General features: G+C 39.7%; 1 long non-coding RNA gene across 1 annotated transcript; it reads right to left on the bottom strand.

The window, feature by feature from the left end:
- Positions 1-4,245: 4,245 nt before the first annotated feature.
- On the bottom strand, positions 4,246-19,081 carry LOC121676662. Its single transcript, XR_006020524.1, has 3 exons — positions 19,070-19,081; positions 8,192-8,195; positions 4,246-4,363 (listed from the first exon to the last, which is right to left on the bottom strand). It is a non-coding gene; the product is annotated as an uncharacterized LOC121676662 (long non-coding RNA).
- Positions 19,082-19,919: the final 838 nt, after the last annotated feature.

Raw genomic sequence — 19,919 nt, 5'->3', positions numbered from 1 at the left:
ATTTTTTTTTCCCTTTAAGATATCTGCCAGCTTCAACATCTTTTTGACAATTTCTGTCATCTTCATCTTACACTGAGAAGGTTCCAGCTTCCATGCTTAGGGGATGTATTTGTCAAGAGATTTATTGTTGGCTTTTGAGTGGGTTGTTGGAAGACTCAGAATGAGGCTGCTACACACATGAATAAGGCTGTTACACACAAATCCAACTTAGGCACTTACCTGGGCTTTCAACCCTCTGCTCTGAGCGCGGGCCAGAACTTTGGCTCCCAGTGTTGAGAGATGTGTCTCCCTTTACGGGGGCTGTGCTTCAGAAATACCCAGTTCTGGAAAGGTCAGAATTTTTTCTTGCAGATTTTTCCCTTTCCTTTCCAAGTACCTCCTGGACCAGGCCTTATACTGCCTTGGGTCCTGTGGTGAAGGATCAAAGCTCTGCTGTCTAAACCAGCAGCCTCTGGGGTGCTGCTTGCAGGTGTGTCATTGCCTCCACTGCCATACAGAGCCAGAGGGATGAGTAGGTAGAGGAATAGCTCCAGTGGGGAGGGCAGGAAGGCAGCTTGCCTCACTGATGCTCATCTTCTATCCAATAACCTGGTTTTTAACAAACTCCCTTTGTTTACATCCCAGCTAACCGGGCATTCAATTTTGAAGTGGCAAAGGCTTGTCTGATGATTTAAAATAATATATTCTAGAGGACAGTACACTGACAGAGCTCTATGCCTCCAGTGACTTCTCAGAGCTCATTTTCTCCTGATATTAAACCAAGACATTTCAGATCCTCTGTGGCATTTCAAGAGGGTTTTGGTTTGGAAAATCAGACTGCAAAGGTAAAATATCTATCATGATCATTGTACAAACAAAGTTCACATTCTGCTTGGAGCAATTTTTGGAAAAATATTTCACAGTGTTTTCAGGTATGTTGGTCTGTGAGGATCTTTTAAACTAATTTCTAATACCTCTATATCTGAACTAATTGATTCACCTTTAACCCTGCTCAAATTGAGGAACTTCTGATGCAGCTGTGAGATGCTGCATCAAATGGTCATTAATATAGCACTGGGACAGCAGAGTAGCAGTGTTTTCATTGCCTGAATTGGTGGTTTTACTTGTGTAGTTCCTGGGTTAATGTCTGTTTCTGTAGAGCTATTATAGAAACAAGCTACCTGGATTTTAACCTGCAATCCTCTGGTCCCAGTGCTGACACATAGGAAAGAAAGCCCACAGTAAGACACTGTGATATGGGATACCAGGCTTGCAAGCCAGGAGGAAGAAGGGCTTATTTCTCAGCTACTGTTAAGCATTTTCTCAGGGAGTAGAAAAAAAACAAAGCTCAAGATAAAATATTCCCTTTCTAAGCTGCTTGGAATGGAAACGTGTATGATGGAAAAATGATGGCAACAGAAGGGTGAACACAGATAATAACTTTACTCCTGACCACTCGAAGAGAATAGACCAATATTATTGCTTTTTGATTTCTCAGGAGAAATCAGACAGCCTGGTCATTTGATGCCCTATCCTTGGAGATTAATAGCTGATGTCTTTCAGAGCAAAATGCAGTACGGTTGTATAACTGATGAAGATCATTGGTTGTGAACACAACAAATTTTAAATTATTTATTTATACTCCCAATGGAGGCAGAGTGATATTATTTTGTGGGTGAAATACATTCAATTAAAACCTGACCTATAGGAGAAGAATTAAACTGTTTTCAGTTTACAACTTTGTAAATAGTTGAGGCTGCAAAGCATGGAGGAAAATATTCAAATATCTGAATACAGCATCTCAGTGAATTTGGAGTTAACTTTGGCTTTTTTTCAAAATAGCAGTTTTCTATTTAAAAATGAACCTAGATTAAATATACAGATCTACATCCATAGTCTTGTCATCTTTTGACCAAACAAAACAATTTAAGCTTCCCAGCTACTTTGCTGCAACTAGACAGAAAAACATAATTATTTTTCAAGAGAGAAGCCACTTTTTCTCACAGTAATGTGGCCATTATTCAACCATTTTTCAATCAGCCTAAGTGTCCATACTCACTATATCTCCCTGGTTTGTTTGTGTCTAAAACATGTTGATATCTCTTTCTAATTAAAGTGAAATATGACCATTGTAGCAGTCCAGTGTATTCCCATTCCAGATTAACTTTTAATGAAATTAAGTAATTATCTTTAAAGCATCTATAAATTCAAAAATACATGTCAAGAACTGTACTAAATAAATGGACTCATAGTTACAGGTAAGCTGTACAGAGAATCTCATGCTGACAAAACCCCAAGTCCCTGCAGAGTTACTGTGAGGTCAGAGGCACCTGACACAGAGGCACTGAAGTAGCAGCACTTTTAAATCTGCTCCCAGTATGGGAACTGATGGCCTTTCTGGGGCTGGAAGGTAAATATGGAATGAGTTCATGCCCTGTGGTCTTGCTCTGAATATGACTATGTTCAAGATACAAATGGGCCAAGATGTGAATCACAGCAAGGGACAAAATAATTGGGGTATGTATGGGGAACCAAATGTCAATAGACCCCTCAAGAGTGTTTTCACCTTGACAGAGGATGTGATTGGAATTAGCATTCAATTCCTTTATAACTCTGGCACTGTTAAATGTAATTTGGCACATGTTTGAATACGTAGGCTTCTGCAAGTCTGAGGTATGGATACCATCTCCTGGAAACAAGAACTTGTTATCCTCCTGCTACTGAAACACCATGTTATGCAGGCCACAGCGATGGGAGGGCAGAGACAAGACCAAGAGCAGAATTTTCTGTTCCTGATCTAGACAACTGTCTGGAGCTGGAGATCCAGGGATGGGTTAAAATTGAGATGGAAGGCAAGGCCCTTAATTTTCCATCTCGAGGAATAGGCAGTGGTGTGTTACCTGGGGAGGAACTCCTGACTATATAACACAGGAGGAGCGTGCAATTGCCCAGTTCAGGAATTCATCATCTTGCAAGTCTTATGGTTATTACAGGAATGAAAGTGCTGTGTTGTGCACTCACTGGAGACTCAGAGGTATCACTGAAAGAGCAATGAATGATTGCACTACAGAAACTATTCAAGGAATAGCTTTGAATCAAGCTTTTGGTGGATTCAGGGGCTGTTATAGTCCTCATCTGTGTATGGATTTTCAGCTTCATTTTGTAAGATCAAAAGTGGATAAGAGAGTTCACCATCCTGATCTGGGAAAGAGCTTCTTTATAGGCTTTCTTTTTAAGTTTTCATAGGAGACTTTCTCAATGTTAGCTCTCAAGGAGGTTCCAAACCCATTAGGTTCAACAATGAGTAACTGTTTTTCTTCTAGTAATTGAATCTCCGTTTTATGGAACTAATAATATATGTTAGTGGATGTAAATTAGCCTTTTGGTAGCTGTATGGTGTTTATATCTGCATTTACTGGACTCTAGAGCAGCATATAGAAAGGATATCAAATTATGGAGAGATATCTGCAAATTTTCTTTTACTGGATACATTCTTTGGACTAGATGATCTTTGTTGGTCTCTTCCAATTGAAATATTCTATTCTATTCTATTCTCTCCATGGCTGTTCCCCCATCTTGTCCCACTCTATTTCAGGAGTGTGCCCTCTGACCAGCTGGCTGTGCTTGTGGTGCTGAGTGCCCCCCTTGCAAAGGTGAGCTGCTAAAAGTAGTTTTATTCTGTCCTGAATACTCCTGGCACCTATGTCTCTACAGAATATAGCAATTTAGAGAATTTACTTATCAAGGCTAAGCCAAGTCCTGGATCCAGTCTTAACCTTTTCTTAAGCTCTTTGTCCTGTTCTTCCCTTGCCAGAAAATTGACTGTAAACTTTAGCACTTTAGCTATAAATTGTACAGCTGACACAGAGGTACATGGGTGTCTGTTTTTGCCGCAGCTGATCTGATTTTTGATGTGCCATAGTCATTAAGCTGTTCCATCACCTGTGTGTAGCCTATAGGAGCAGGATTCAGAGTGAAAGCACAAAACATCCTTGTAAAACCAAGGTACTTTCTTAATAATTAATCCAGATGATTAATTATTTAAAAAAAAACCCCAAGCATTTTCTTAGCAAGATGATTCCCTAAGAACAAATGCCTCATTAATTTTGAGGACCTCAGCCTGTATGAACTATTAAAGTCTAACAATGATAATTTTATGAGGAATGCCACTCATCCCATGTTCACCAAATAAGCACCTGTTATTTTATATTCCTTGACTCCTTAGGCTGGAGAACCATGAAGTTGTCCTGTTGTGAAGATTGCTCAGTATATAAAGCTGGGAGAAGAAGGAGGAAGCGGGGGATGTTTGGAGTGGTGGCGTTTGTCTTCCCGAGTCACGGTGACGTGGGATGGAGCCCGGCTGTCCTGGGGATGGCTGAACACCCTCCTTGGGAAGTGGTGAATTAATTCCTTGTTCTGCTCTGCTTGTGTGTGGGGCTTTTGCTTTACCTATCAAACTCTCTTATGTCAACCCATGACTTTTCTCACTTTAACTCTTCCAGTTCTCTCCCCCATCCACAGGGGAAGGTGAGCAAATTGTCTGTGTGGGGCTCAGTTGCCAGCTGTTTGTGACTACCTGCGAAGGTGAGATTGTGGGCACGCCTAGGTGCGGGGAGAGCGCTGCCTAAGCGCGTCCACAAGAGACCCAGTAGGAGCAAACGCAGCATCGATCCACCGAAGCTCTCATTCAATAATTCACACTGCAGTTAGAATTTTCCTGGAACTGGTCTGTCTAGAGGTACAGAGAGTCACAAATAACCTGTCCTTATGAGGATGTCCTTGTTCCATTATTTTCTACTTCGTATTAGTTCATTTTTGCCAGAACCATCTCAGTAATCTCGCAGTCAACGGTGCCCACAAGCTTCTGCAGCCATTTCAATGTTAAGGGCAGACTGCCTTCAGCACTTTCTTTCACTTCCTCAAAATAATTTCTGTAAGTATTTGTTCATTATGAGGCTGACAATGTGCTGGGACTGCACCTTAGAAGGAATGAAAGTATTGCATGGGTGTGCACTGCTCTGAGAATCACAAAATCCCAGGGTTAGGGCTGGAAGGAGACAGTGTCAAAAGCCTTGCTGAAGTCAAGATAAACAACAACCACTGCTCTCCCCTCATCAATCCATCCTGCCTCGCCATCACAGAAGGCTGTCAGATTGGCCAAGTATGATTCCCTCTTGGTGAGTCCATGCTGACTACTCCCAATGACCTTCTTTTCTTTTACATGCTGTTTGATGACCTCCAGAATGTTATCTTCCATCACCTCTCCAGGGATGGAGGTGAGCCTGACTGCCCAGTAGTTTTCCTGGGTCCTCCTTCTTGCCCTTTTTGAAGATGGGAGTAACATTTGCTTCCCTCTAGTCAAAAGGTGGTTGTGTTCTGATACCAGATCCCTGGGGCCAACAGAAACAAACAGGTTATTGCATCCAGCTGGTGCTTCTGTGAGTCTGGGGCTATGGTGATCCATAGTGACATCCAGGCAAAAATTCCCAAACATCTTTTCCACTACATATGAAAGACTGGATCCTCTCATCCAGTCTGAGCTATTTTGAAATTTAGTCTCACCTTACAAGCTGCTTACCCCCAGCTCCCTTTGCTCTTCCTACACTGGGCAACCTTTTAAATCACAGACATTTAAATGCTGACTCTTTATCTTGCCCATTAGGGCCAGTTGCCTTTGGGATTTATTAATGGAGTGGGATGACATGGGAAAGGGATATGGCAAAAAACTTCTACTCAAAGACAAGGAAATGTGCAACTCCTGTTGTGCTGTGAATCCAGGGATTTGGGGAGTGCTCATAACACAGTAAGGCAAGGTTGTGGTCCCTCTTTTTCATGTAAAATGATGCAGGCCTGGTTAAAGCCTTGCACATTCTGGGTAGTACATTTATCTTCAACATCCCTTGACAAGAAAGGGTAAATTACAAACTCGTGGCACTTTGGTGCTTGAGTCTCCTAGCAACAGTGGTTCCTCTGAAGATGACCCCTGTCATTTCAGAGTGCCTGAACCTGGACATTTTAGATAGCCTTCTATAGATGTAATGAACTTTAAATAAGCCTTTCCTTTATGAAAGCCTCATTTCCCAGTAAGCAGATTTTATTTCCAAATCTCTTGATAGCTTAATGATAAAATGTGATAATAGTTCTGCTTATTGTGAATAGAATCACAAAGAAGGTAAGTGGTTTCTTGTTAATAAGTGCACCTGAGTTAATGTTTAATAACCAGCTGTTTTTTAAAACTTGTCTGAGGTTGAGAAAAGCAGCTCTTATTTACTGAATGAAGAGTTTAGGGCTTTACACCAAATATCTGTTATTATTTGTATACCTGAAATCCTACTGTGGGACTGTTAAGTAATTTTACTTTTCTTTCCTATTTCTAAATTTCAAATTTTATCCCAAATTTTTTGCCCACACCATTTTCAAAACTCAGGTGGGTTTTTTTCTCTGTGAAATAGAAAATTGTAATGAAAAGTGGTGCAAAACTTACTGGAGGCTTCAGAGAGGTAGATATGAGTTGTGCACTGAGTGGTGCACAGCTGTGTCATGAGGGACCTTTGAAGGTCTCTTCTATCTGTGATGCTGTTTGGTACTTTTATTAATGGACTGAATGATGGTGTGGAAGTGATGCTTGCTCACTTTGCAGATTCTCTGGATGAATGGATGGGTATTTAAGCTGGTCTTGATGTACTGAGGAACAGGATGCAATCTGATGAGGATGAAGCCATGCACACTTTCAGGAATAGTCCCTTATAATTTCATATATAGTTCTATATAAATATAACTTGAATAGCCAAGATACCCCAGTTGACTGGATATAGAAGCCTATATTTAGCATTTGGCAATATATAGGTTTATTTCTCCATATTTAAAATTAGAAGTGCAGCTGAGTCCAGTGGCTGATAACCTGCATAATCAATCTAGTGTGATTGTTTATGATATATGCAGTCTGCACTGCAGTTGTTGGTTGCATTGTATTGGCTACATACATCGCCAAAAATTCGTGGAGGGCTCCTCTTCCACCTGCCATATTAATGGATTCACATTTTTTCCCTCAACACTTATTTGTGTGCTGGAAAAGTCTTAAATGAATTTCTCAATTGGTATCAGGTATCAGGGTGTTAAAGGATGAGGGTGAGGCAGAAAAATGATGGGGAAGTTTGTATTCATGTGGTGCAGGTTTATGGGTACAAGAGTGCAATGTTGTCACCTAGGAAATCGTAGCGACTGAACAGCAAAGGGCTTAAATGATACACATTTCTAACCAGCTGTTGTCAAAGTATTTAAAGCAGTTCAGTTGGTCTATTGGAGGATATCAAAAAGAGCCACAAGAATGGGTGCACTGATCTATTTGAACACATCTGAAATTGAACAGCAACATTAACAATAAAATATTGGTGGGTGAAAACACACACTCCTCTGCTTTAACAAAAAGCAAAACCCATGGGCATGCAGCACATTTCTCTTTCCTGATGGCATTCCTCCACCCACTGAAGCAGCAGGTTTCTCTGTATTCTCATCAGAGCTCTTTGTACACATCAGTGGCAATGCCAGAGCACAAGGTAGCAAATTAATAGAAATGTTTTTATTCTGGTAAATGCAACGAAGTTGATCAGTTACCTTCTATTATAATTAAATAGAAATTTCACTTGACTCACAGAGTGAAAAATGAGAGGCTTGGTGGGGAAGTACATGATATTTTGAAGCATCTGATAGTGTATTAAGTTGTTAAAGAAACAACAATATTCTATGGAGAGTACAAGAGACATGCAAAAGATGTTTAAGTGCAACAGGATACATCCATTTGAAACATGAAGACAGAGACACAAAAACGCTGTATCATGTACAGGTTACACAAGGCAAGAAAATGAATATTAAGATACAAGTCTGGTCTCTACTCCTCTTTGTGCCATCTCTTGTCTGTAGAAATTACATAAAACAAGTACATCAGTGTTAAACTCTCAGTGTATTGAGTAGTGTAAGTAAAATACCACATATTTGCACTCATGTTTGAAACATGACAACTAAGATGAAGTTAGAGTCACTTAAATTTTACTGAAATATGGGATCTCATAAGAAATCAGACTGGAAGGAACCTTAATTTCTGGACTGGGTCAGCTGTGTGGTTATACCAGGATGTTCAGGAATTTATCCTGACTTTGGAAAACCTGCACAGGACAGGGACTGGCTTTCTGGGCAACCTGTCTTGCTGTTTGACTGCCCTCCCAGTGAAAAGGTTTCTCCTTGTCTCCGGTGTGAACCTCTCTGCTCTCAATGCATGGCTGTGTCAGGGCTCTGGGGCCACTCTTAGGCCTTAATGCCCATGACTGGTCTCCCCTGGGACCCCAGCCACGCTCCTGTCCATGGGTCTGGGAGCCTCATTGAAGCTCAGACTTTGTCACCTGATCTGTGCCACTTTGAACAATGTGGTGGCCTTGCCCCCTGCCCTGGCTCTGTCTCTGTCTCCTTTTGCACCTGGCTGCTGTCTGGCCCTCTGAAGCTGTCACTTCTGGGGGCTGAAAAGTGCAGTTCCTCAGCCCCTTCTCATAGGGCTGGTGGCCCTGGCCCAGAGCCAGCTTGGCAGTCCTCTACCAAACTCACTGCAGTTCATGTTTATTTGGAAAATCTCATCTAACAGAATATCTTCTGTAACGGGCCAAAGTCCACAGCTTGGACTGAATTCACCTAACCTCGTGTTCGTGGTGCTGTCTCCCATCTGAGAATCTTTACTTCATTTCCTGAGGGTGTTTTGACTAATACAACTGGACTTCAGCCTTAGGATGCTTTATTTTCGTAACATTATCAGTCTAACAATTTATCAGTAACACACATTTGGCAATTAGAGCTAAGCAATGAAGGAACAAGAGATTTTCTTAATAAAATTGTCTAGAACATCTCTAATGGAAACAAAGTAACTAAATAAACTTCTAAGTAATAAGTTCTATTTTTATTATTAATGTAATCACATAAAATTTCATCACTTCATAAATTTTGGTTAATAAAATTTTATGTGTCAATGAATACTTAAATCTGATTTTCTTAGCCTCTGTTTGTTAGATACCTCAATAAATTCCAGGCACAAATATAAGCACAAAAGAAAATAACGAATATAACACTAATAAGCTAAAATATGCCTATAGCCCTTTGAATTAAAACAAGTAAAGGAGATATGGCTGGAAAAATCTGTAAAATCATGACAGAGTTATTATATAATAGTTATTATAGTTACCTTTTTTAAGATGAATTTTACTTTCTTCTTGAGTTGAAATTTTGAACCAACTAATAAGTTGGCAGTTGCAGTAGAAAGGAAGTGTAAGTAGTGGTGGAACACAAAAGTAAAGGCTTCCATGTCTGAAATAACTGTTGAAGGTTTCTTTATTCTGGAAAAGTATTGAGTGTCTATGCATGGTCTGCAGGCAGAACCTCTGCTTAAAATTGGCCCATGCATGCAAAAAACTAAGCAGAACAACAAGAAAATTGAGAAAAAATATAAGCCTTCTCTATTAAAGTAGCATTCCTCCAGTTAAACTTGATGGCCTTATATTTTTGGCCTGATTGTTGTAGAAGTTTTAATATTGTATAGCCTTTGGGAAAATCTGGTCTCAGTACACAGGTGGATGGCTGTGACCCAGTGACTTTTACTTCTTATCCTTTGCTGCTTTTCGTCCTCAGACTCCATGGCTGGTCACAGCAATAACGCTCAGCCAGATATCTTATTCTCTCTGTTGCTTGAAAATATTCATCTTAAAGCCTTCCAGGAAATGCTGAGAGCCTGTGGAATTGCAAAACCCACTCACTCTCTTGAATCCCTGTTTGGGACCTGCATAAAGCAAAGGCAGCTCTCCAGCCTCTGCTGCTTTCACATTCTTTTTATTTAAATCCCTCTGGAAATAAGCTCTGTTTTGTGCTCTTCATGAAAAATACTTTTGTTTTCATGAGAGATTTTTCACAGGGATTTCTGTAGCATCTTTATTTCTAGGCAGTGCATAGCCATTGTTTAATCCCAGGTGTGTTTATGGTTAATATCTAAATTAAACTGTGAGCAGCTACAACAGCTCAGGATATTCTGCATCTCATAATAGATGAATATTTGGGTTTCCTGCCAAAAGACTGGCTCAGATGAATCAGCCCCAGTAGAAGAAGTAAATAAGTTAGGAACTTAATTACTGCCACACATGATATGTATTCAGAAGTTTCTGTGCATAGCAAAACAAGTTCAGGGAATTGCAGTAATTTCCTTTGCCACTTTATTTGATTGTGTGGTGATGGAGATGGAATAAGGTAACTTCATTTGCATTAAAATTATTATGATTTCTATTTTTCAAAACCAAATATTCACTGAGAACAGGAATAAAAATAAAACATCCCATTTAGGTGTTTTATTCACAGTCTTATTTTGCATCAGTGATAAATTACAATGATTTTGTATTCCCTCAACAGTATATTAAAATGTCTTGTAATAAGCAGATGTTAAAGAAACACTCCTAAATATATTGTACAGGCCAGTTTTACAGTGGAATTAATCAAAAGTTGTATGATCAGAAAAACCTTAGAATGAGGAGAACTGGGGCTCCTGCTAAAAGTCTGTATGGGAAGTGAAATATTTACAGTCCCATGCTTACAAAAGTAATTAAGTCAGAGGCCAAAGGAGGTTCCAGAGCAGATTATAATTCATGAGATTTTAAAGCTGATCACCTCTGAGATTTTTGAAATTTGTTTTTCTGATTTGGAAACTTTTAGGCTCTACATATTTCCTCTTATCTTCCTAAGCCACAGAAACTTAGAAACTTTTTTTTCCCCCCAAATGACAGCTGAGATGATTATGTACAGACTTGAGTTAGGAACTTGGACTCCAAGAAAGAACATTGAATGAATTGCAAAGCCATTGCTGAGAGTTTAAACCCCAGCTTGCTTTCTTGTCTTGTTTTTTTCTTTTTCACATAACTGAAGTACAGGTTTAAATGGCATAGACTGGATGAATCTGAATATATGAATGCTTGACTGAGCACTTACTGGTTATGAAATGAAGCCAACACTGGGAACTGCCACTGAGGGCTCTGCTCTCCCTTAGACAGTCAAAATCCCAGACTCCTGGACAATTTTGTGTCATTTGAAAGCAGCTGTTCTGGTTACCTCTCTTCACTTTGCTCGATTACAGCTGTGTCAGTTTCAGCAAGTTTTGTGTGGGGTCATATTTACTTTGAGAGGCTGATGGAGTGGTTTCTTCTGTGAGCCTCTGTGTGGAGAAACATATGTAACACTGTAGGTGAGAGAGGGACATCATCTTGGACAAGCAGCTGCAAGAAGAGCCTTTCTAGTCCAAATTAATACAATTCACATGGATTGAGAATAAAGTTCCAGCTTCTCAGTGCATCCCCAGCTTGCACATGCACATGCTGGGGATGCACAGGGACTGCTCTGTCAGAGCAAGAACCTTGTTCTTCTGGAACCCTTCTCCGAAAATGTAGCTATTCCTGTCTTCTTTAATTTGAAGAGGTTGAGTTAGAACACTCCTTCAGATAAACCCTTCTATGGGAATCCAAGGCAGAGAAGGATTTTGAATATTTTCCTCCACTCCATCATTTTTCCCCCCCCCCTCTGATTATCAATATATAACACAATATGGATTTTAAAGGCTGCTGAATTTTTTTCCATAACTTACTTCTCCAAATACTAAAATTGCAACATGTCTTGATAGCTCCTGCAGTTACTCAGCAAGAGTTTCAGTTTCAAAGAGAAGTAGATATTAAATCATGGCAGAAAAACACAGAAAACAGTATAAACTCCCTCTGGTGTATATGGTTTAAAGCTTAAATCAGACGGTGTGAGTGAGATCTGAGTTAGCAAAGATGAGGAAAGGGCTTTTCAGAGACCACATTCCACTCAAGGAATCTGTATGGCTTCCTGAGCAGCTCATCTTACTTTTATTTTTTTTGGACTTGCCTTTTTTTCCTGATGATGTTGTGATTAGAATCTACCTCTTCTTTTGTCTGTGTAGCTGTTAGTGTTCTAAGAAAAAAAAGATCCATGATTTTTGCTGGGCTTCTTGGGCATTACTATAAAAATGCAAATACAAATACATTCCTACATTATCTTATTAGAACTTCTTCCATACATCTTCCATATTACAGGGTAAAGCCTTAATTTACACTTCTTTTTGTTTTTATTTTTGATTTTTTTCTGATGGTATAAGAATATTATACTAGAAAATACATTTTAAGTTCAAGATTCTGGTTTGGTTTTTTTGTTTTTTATATATATACACCGTTGTAATCTAGAATTACTACTGTAAGGAATATTTGGCTTATGTTACCAAACTGAGTGCAGAACAGGGCTTTCCAAATTTTGTAAGAATTCATTAAATTCTTGGAATGAAAAACAAGGTTATAGGTGACATTTCAAATCAGACTGCCTTTAGTGTGCCTGTGTGTGAAAAAACAGAAGCCTTGCTGACAAGCAGAGAACAATGAGCTGAAATAAAGAAATACTGAAACGTAGAAGAGCAGGAAGTGAAACAGAAAGGGTAAAACTACCTGGGGCATTATGTGGGTGAAAAAAGAAGGAGAGGTAAACACAGCACACTGAAAAGAACAGAGGGAAAGATACCAATTACACATGAATCAAAGGCTTAAAAATGCAACATGCTAATTGAGATAATGAAAAATATTCAAAGGGCTTTCTGCAGGTAGTATGTCAACTTCAGATATTGCAGAAATTTTTGAGCAGGGAAGGAAGGGAGGTGGAGACAGTGTCCCAGATATAAATAAAACCATTAACTTCTTGAAGTACATCACTCCTGAGGGAAAGGCAAAATCTAAGTGTAAAATGGGACTGATACTGTTCCTTTTTCGTAGTGGGCTGAGGGAGAATTTAATTCTTACGGTGCTGTACCAGCCCAGACATTTGGGACATCGCTTCCAAATTTAGAAGGCACCTAAATCTGTATTTAGGGATCTGAATAAATGGGTTATCTCAAGGGCTTAGCCCTAGCATTCTCCTTTCTCAGACAACTAGCAGGTGTATATATATACTTGTGGACAGAGACAAAACAGATGACCAATGCTTGTCATGATGGAATATCTGTATTATACATACAAATAATCATGAGTCTTACTGGGCTAAATGTTATCTATTTGGTTCCTGTTGATAAGACTTTTACTACTCAGCATTTGGCTTAGACCACTGTAGACTTCTAATACAGAAAGAAACATTCCAGTGACCTCACCTCACATTTCCTTTGGAGAAAACAATTATTTTTTATATAATTCCTTCTTTTCCAGTATATCTGCAAGGCAACAAAATAGATAGAAAAACAATATCTTCCTTTTATTTATCCATCCATGTCTCCATGTTATTCCTTAATAATAAAAATGAAATTTAGAAAAAAAAAAATGGCACGAACATAGTTTGGTTTCCAAAAGTTTGGTGAAATCTGTAAAATTCTTGAAGAGGAAAATAAGATAAAAGGAGGTCTTTTTGCTTATCAAAGTATGTTTCTCTTATACAAGATTGTTCCCATTATCCAGTGAAAGCTTTGTGCATTGTGAGGTGCAAACACAAAGTCTTGCCAGGGGTTTTCTCATGGGTGGCTGTGAGCTGGTCCAGCTGCCTCTAGGGAGCTGTCAAGCTGCAGCCCACACTTCATCTGGACATAACTAAAGTGTTATTCAACAGCATGATGGGAGTAGGAGCCTCCAAACTATTCAGTTTGTAAATGGCTGCAGTGAAGCCCCAGTCCTATATCCAGTTGCTCACCTGAGAACCTGCTGGAATCACACTTGCACTGGTTTCACCAACTCACCCCTAAATAATGGAAGTTAAATATGCCAAGGACCTTCAGCACTGAGGCTACAGACACACTGCAGAGACCTGATCACCATCTATTGTGGTACAGTGCTGGAGCTGTACTTTCTACACAGCAGGTTGTTTACTTAGAAATATACTGCTAAATAAGCCTTGAGTTCTCTCAGGTTATTTGTTTATGTTATTGTAGTTGCAGTTGAAATAGCCTGGAAAACAAAATTCAGGTGAGAGGCGGATGAATTGATGTTTCAAGTTGGGTGTTTGGTATGATTACAGTCATTGCTTTCATCCTTGAAACTTTGTCTTAATGAAACATGGTAACCTCTTAATGTCAGGCAACCTTTGAGAGACGCAAAACCTTAAACCATGGCTTTAAACAATGTTTTCTTTCTATGGGGATTTCAAGAAATTTGTCAACACAAATGCATATAAATCTGCCGAACATGCACAGCACCTTCTGAAGAAACATTTTTTTATTACAAACACTGCATGGGGGTAATGGATTGCAACATGTATTTCTTCTTTTTTTCTTTTTTTTTCTTTTTTTTTAGGTGAAATAATTTTTCAAGCATTTTTCAAGACCAATGGTCAGCATTTCTTCTGTCCATTAAACACAGATGAGAAGACTTAGTATCATAATACAAAGCATAATACCATAATATAATCCCAACGCATAAACTATGGGTGTCTGTTGCCCCTTCTGAAAAATCAAAACCCACTCTTTGTGGTTTGCTGGATTCTCCATCACTGAGATGAAATAAAAAAAAAATGAAATTCAGCTTTTCTTTCATTAACAGAACTGCAATGTACTGCTCCCCCTCAGGCACAAACTTCCATTATTTGGACATACCATGGTGGAGGAATCCTTTCTGCGTTTTAGCACTGTGAGACCTTGTCATCTCTTTAGCAGCGAGATGGGGGAGCAGTGAGATACTAACACAGACCCAGCAGTTGCCAGTGACAAAGCCTTTTTTGAGCTCTGCTGCAGGTTAAGAGCAACTCCCTTACACTGCATGTGGGGAAGATTTGCCAGAGCAAGAGCACATGTAGCGATAGCTGCAAAATCAGTGAGTAAAATAATCCTAGGGAAAGGGCTCTTGAGGTACTGAAATAGTACCTCTCCCTCCTTCTTTATACTTTTTAAAATATATTTTCCCTTTTCCTCTCTTCAGGACTGTGCTGTAATGATATTAATGAGCTCTTAAGAGTTCAATGATCTAGGAATCTCATTGTAGGGTAAAGTAATAGTATGAAAGCCTAAAAATTAAGAAATTTGTTTTAATTATGCAGTTGCATGGGGACCTTGAGAGTGTGCATCATAAGCACTCAGACACTGCATTAAAGAGGAAGGTAACTGAAGTTCTCAAAGGGCTGACAAAGGCATGCACAAGACACCTGTGGTGATTTGTTGAGGAGGATGTGCAGCTTGGGTTATATCTGACTTCACAGCTCTGTGACTTGGGTTGATTCATCTCCGTGGTTCAATTCACCTTACTTAAAACATCTTAAAAATTGCATCCCTAATGTACTTAAACTTCACCTTAAAGTATTCATCACTATGGCAAGTAAATGGTGGCATGTGCAATAAGATGATACCTCACTGATGTAAACACTTGCTACAGTGTTTACATAAGAAGCTGATTAGGTTACAAGAAGTTATTGCTGATATTTTGCACTGAAGCAGCTTGATAATTAAACAGTGCCAAATGCTGTGTGATTGCCAGTGCACATCCTTTAAACCCCTGAACAACTTAACCACATGAGAAGTGTGACTGTAAGTTGGACTGTACAGCTGGAAAAGCCTGAATCAGTCTCATCTTTGAGTAAGACTGGAAAAAAACTCTTGAAAGAGCAGCTGCAGCCAGTGGGTGAGCAGCTCATTTGGAGAGCCAGGGGTGGTCAGGGTCCTTAGAGCTTCTGATGAACCAGTAGCCCTGGAGTGAGAGAGGAATTTGATAGGGCAAAGCAATGGGTGAGAATGTGCTCAACATCAAGTGCAGAGGATGGTCTTTATGACTTCCTGGCTCTTCTCACTCTTCAGTAAGCGTAATAGGCAGTCTTTGAGATCATGGCTCAATTTCACTAAAACTTGGTGAAAGAGATGGGGCAGGTGGTCCCAGCTGAATGCTTTCTTTGGTGTCACAAAAAATGTACTGGAGATTAGAGAGAATGCAGCTTTGCTGTAATGTTTTACTTTCATTTCAGCATTTATGTGTACAAAATTAGTCTTATCTTCACATTTTTATGTCTTCATATACAGTCCAGTGCAATTTAGAAAGGTGAGTACTTTTCAATAGCACCAAGACTATTTTTCATCTGTCTGTATATTTCTCTTCAGATCTGCCAAATGTCACATTGCTATGCCCTGACAATTGCATTGAGGAGTCACTTAGCACCTGCCATGCTTTCCAGCTTGCTGCAAGATTAGTGCTAATAGCAATACCTAAAAAACACCATGCAGACTGTTACGATGATTAGTTTTTGACTTATGTTTGGTGCAGAACATGAAGTGGAAAATTACTGCCATCCTCGTGAGCAAGACCTTGCCTGTGTTTTTAGAAACTTATAGCTCACTTCTGTTTGCCTGTAAAATAAAAAGCAACTTAAAAGGATGCATGGACACAGGACTACAACAGGAACACAACTTCAGTGAAAGGATTAAAAAAGTCTCTCCTGTCAGAATGTCTTTAATCCAACAGAACCACGTGTTTTGTTTTGCTCCAGGTCTCTTTTGTATCAGCACACAAAACATTTCATAAAGTAAAGGAAGAAAAACCCAGACAGATTGAAAAAACTCTGCTTGCTCTTTCTCGACAACAGCAGGTCTTGACAAACTGCACTGGCTCAAAATAAATTGAAATTGTGTGGTAAGTTAAGCATGATCTCCTGGGCAGTGTCACAGAACATATCTCGGCTTTCCATATGGGGTAAAGAACAGTGAAGTATCTATAATGAATAACTGATGTGTTTTTGAGTCTACAGACACTGTCCCGGGTGTCTGTAGGCTATCTGTCCCAGAAGAGTGTAGCTCTACTTTGAAAATTAAAAGTAAAGAAAAGAAAACACTGGGGTTTGTAGAGACTTTTCCACCTTTTTCTGCTCCCACCTCTCTTGCTGGGAAACCTCACTGCGGCCAGGGAACTGGCTGTCAGAGTGGCTACTGAAGGTGGGGAAAGAAAGTTTTTTTGCTTCTAGTGATCACCTCCTCTAATGCCATACACAGGCTGCTTCCTGGGGAGCTAAAGGAGTGGGCACCTACCCTTCTTCCATCTGCACCTGTGCTCCATTTGTGTTGTTCAGGGGAGGCTGTACAGCCCCTTTCCACCTCTGGTTGCTTGGAGCACACCGGAGCTGTGTAGGAGTGTGGCTTCAGTGCTCTGGCACTGCTGGACTTTCTCCTTAAGTCGGATGAGTGTCAGAGCTGGTACTCAAGAGCAAGAGCTCCTGACTCACACATGCACAGAGTGATTAGTCCATTGAACCATGCTGACCTCCACATTATCCAGCTTGTTCCCCCTTTGTGCCGGAAAACCCCCATGGTGCTCACAGGAGGAACCAGTCAATTGGCAGCAAATTAGCTGAGGAGGGAACTTAATGAGGCGCTTGGTGTGAATGTCATTCCCCACCCCAGGTCACCCCCCATGTTCACACCTTTCTGTTCTGTGGCCTCAGCTGAGGGTAGGCAGCAGGTTTTTTTGTAAAATACTCATTAAAGGAAGAACATTTCCATGTATTTCACTAGTATGACAGTCAAGGGGGAAGTTACTTATTTTTCTGTGCCACATACTGCAAAGAGATTAAAGGCAGTTGTCTTGCTGGAAGGTGTTACCGTCTAAATCACACAGGTATTCTTACTAAGGAGAAATTAATACCAAATGAGTTCTTGCTATCCATCCAGCATGACACAGACTGGAGGGAAAGGATGAGACATGCACCTCCCATTAACCACAGCAGTTACAGACCGTCAAAGTTTTTAACTGATTTCAGCATTAGGGAAATTAAATCTACTGTTGCTATGGGAGAGGACAGATGAAACCAAAGTATTTGAATGTAAAGTGAGCACAGAGTTGAAAAAGGTTGATGTGGAGTGATCAAAGGGAATCCTTCATCCTTTACAGAAGATGGAAAGAAGAAATGCAGCTGAGGAAAAAATCTCTTTCAGTCACATTAAAAAGAGTGAAAGAGACATTTCTATACACAATTTTCTTTATGGAAATTCAGAACTCATACATTTTCAGAAGTCTTGGTAAGAGTGGAATATATACACAAATGAACAGAACCAGAGAGAATCCATCATATAAAATTAAAGAAAAAGCAAAGAATCTTCATAGCAGCAACTCTGGCCTTACCAGTATTTTAAGAACTTGTTTTAATTTCTTACTTGTCTCACCTGCCTCATATCTGATGGCAAAGTCTTTAGCAGACTGGGTTTGACTCAACTCATTGGGCAATTCATCTACATATTCAGCTTTCCTTTCCTGAGGAGTAAAATGTTACCTCACTGTGAATAATTGCAATCCCCTTTTGTATTCGAGAATTACACCTGCTTTCAAATCCATGCAATTTCTTTGCTTTTGGCTGTGAAGTGGTAGCTTCCTCTCCACATTTTGGGATCTTAATGAAAGAAAACCTCTGTTCACAGAGGAATTTCATCCATTTGAATTTTTCAACAAATAAATTACCTCCTACTTCTGGCATGCATTAAAAACTGTGAAGTACCTTTCTTGGCCTAAATACATATTGGTTTGCTAAAAATAACAACATTTGGCAGTTTGATGACAACAGCCTTTAAAGCAGAGACATTTGAACTGCAGCTGTCTTCTATCTTTAAGGCAGTAACAGTGAACTTTATCATTCTTACAGAGAAATATGACTAAGATGCCTTACTCTGGTACATTCAATTTTTCCTAATTGCAGTTTTCTCTGAATCTCTTTCCTACATCTTGTCAGCTTCACATCTCTTGGATCTTCATTCTGGCAATTTTATTTACATTCTGTTTTCTCCTTCATTTACTCTTTTCACAAAGGAAACTAATCACTTCTTCACACCGATGAGTTCACAAAAGTCTCCTTTATAGCTTTTTTTCTAGTCACCTATGCTCTTTTTCCAAGTTTTCTCTGCTGGCCCTATGACTTTTGACTTTCAGAGCACAGTTTCCTGCATTTGATTGTTTTACTTGAATATTTAATTGCTTCTCATTCCTGTAGAGATTACCTGCCTGACATTTTATAACAAGACTTAATCAGGACATTTGCACTCATTTTTCTGGCAATAATCAGTTGAAACCAAAACTGGCTGTGGGAGGAGACCCATTTTGTGAATTTTTATAGATAAACTTCTGAAAAGTTTTGAAAGTATTGGAAGCATTTTTTATTCGCATTTTGAGAATATTTCTATTTGCCAGTTGAAAACTGCTTGAAAATTGAAATAATAATTTGCATTAATTTTAATGTGGGGTATAAAATGAATCCTTAAATTTATTACAGTCCTGCTTCTCTCCTCTGCTTGAATTATAATTTTAGTGGGTACTATTTCAAGGCCTGCTGCAGTGAGGAAGGGCTATCTCACAGCCACATGTCCCAGTGTGGAAGGGTAACATAAACCAGGGCCACTCTGGAACACAAAGCAGTTTTTAGGGGCATCCCTTGCAGCTTGCTCTCCAACAGCCTGCCTAGATTTGCTGCAGCTCCACTCTGACCCACTCTGCTGCACTGTACCACCATGGGCTGTAGAGGGGCCCTAAAGAAAAGCTGTGGTTTTGAGACATGTCAAGATATTGAGCTGTTGTGAAAAGCTGTTGGGGAAGTGTAGGGGAGAGAGGAGGTGACAGGCAGGATACATTTGGGGTCTGTAAGGCTACACCAAAATTTTTCCATCAAAACCCACTGAGTACCATCTGTTGTCAATCAGGTTTTGGCTTACACAACCCCCTTGTGTCCTACTTTGGCGCATAGACTTCCATTTGGGGGGTGATGTGGGAGAAGGGTAACACCTTTTCTGATAGAGATGCTTGTCAGGCATAGTCCAGTCTTCTCTCTGGTTAGAATTTTCCTATGTTGTTTATTTTTTTTTTACAAAGCTTTTATTTCACAAGTGCTCTCCACATTTCTTAGTGCTCCTGAGATATTTGCTGTCTAATTGT

The sequence above is a fragment of the Corvus kubaryi genome, unplaced genomic scaffold, assembly GCF_017639235.1.
Source record: "Corvus kubaryi isolate FWS band 111438036 unplaced genomic scaffold, C.kubaryi_AGA036_p1.0 split1-131, whole genome shotgun sequence".
Classification (NCBI taxonomy): domain Eukaryota; kingdom Metazoa; phylum Chordata; class Aves; order Passeriformes; family Corvidae; genus Corvus; species Corvus kubaryi.
The sequence above is the reverse complement of the archived record's forward strand: the minus strand, read 5'-3'. Positions and strand labels throughout refer to the sequence as shown.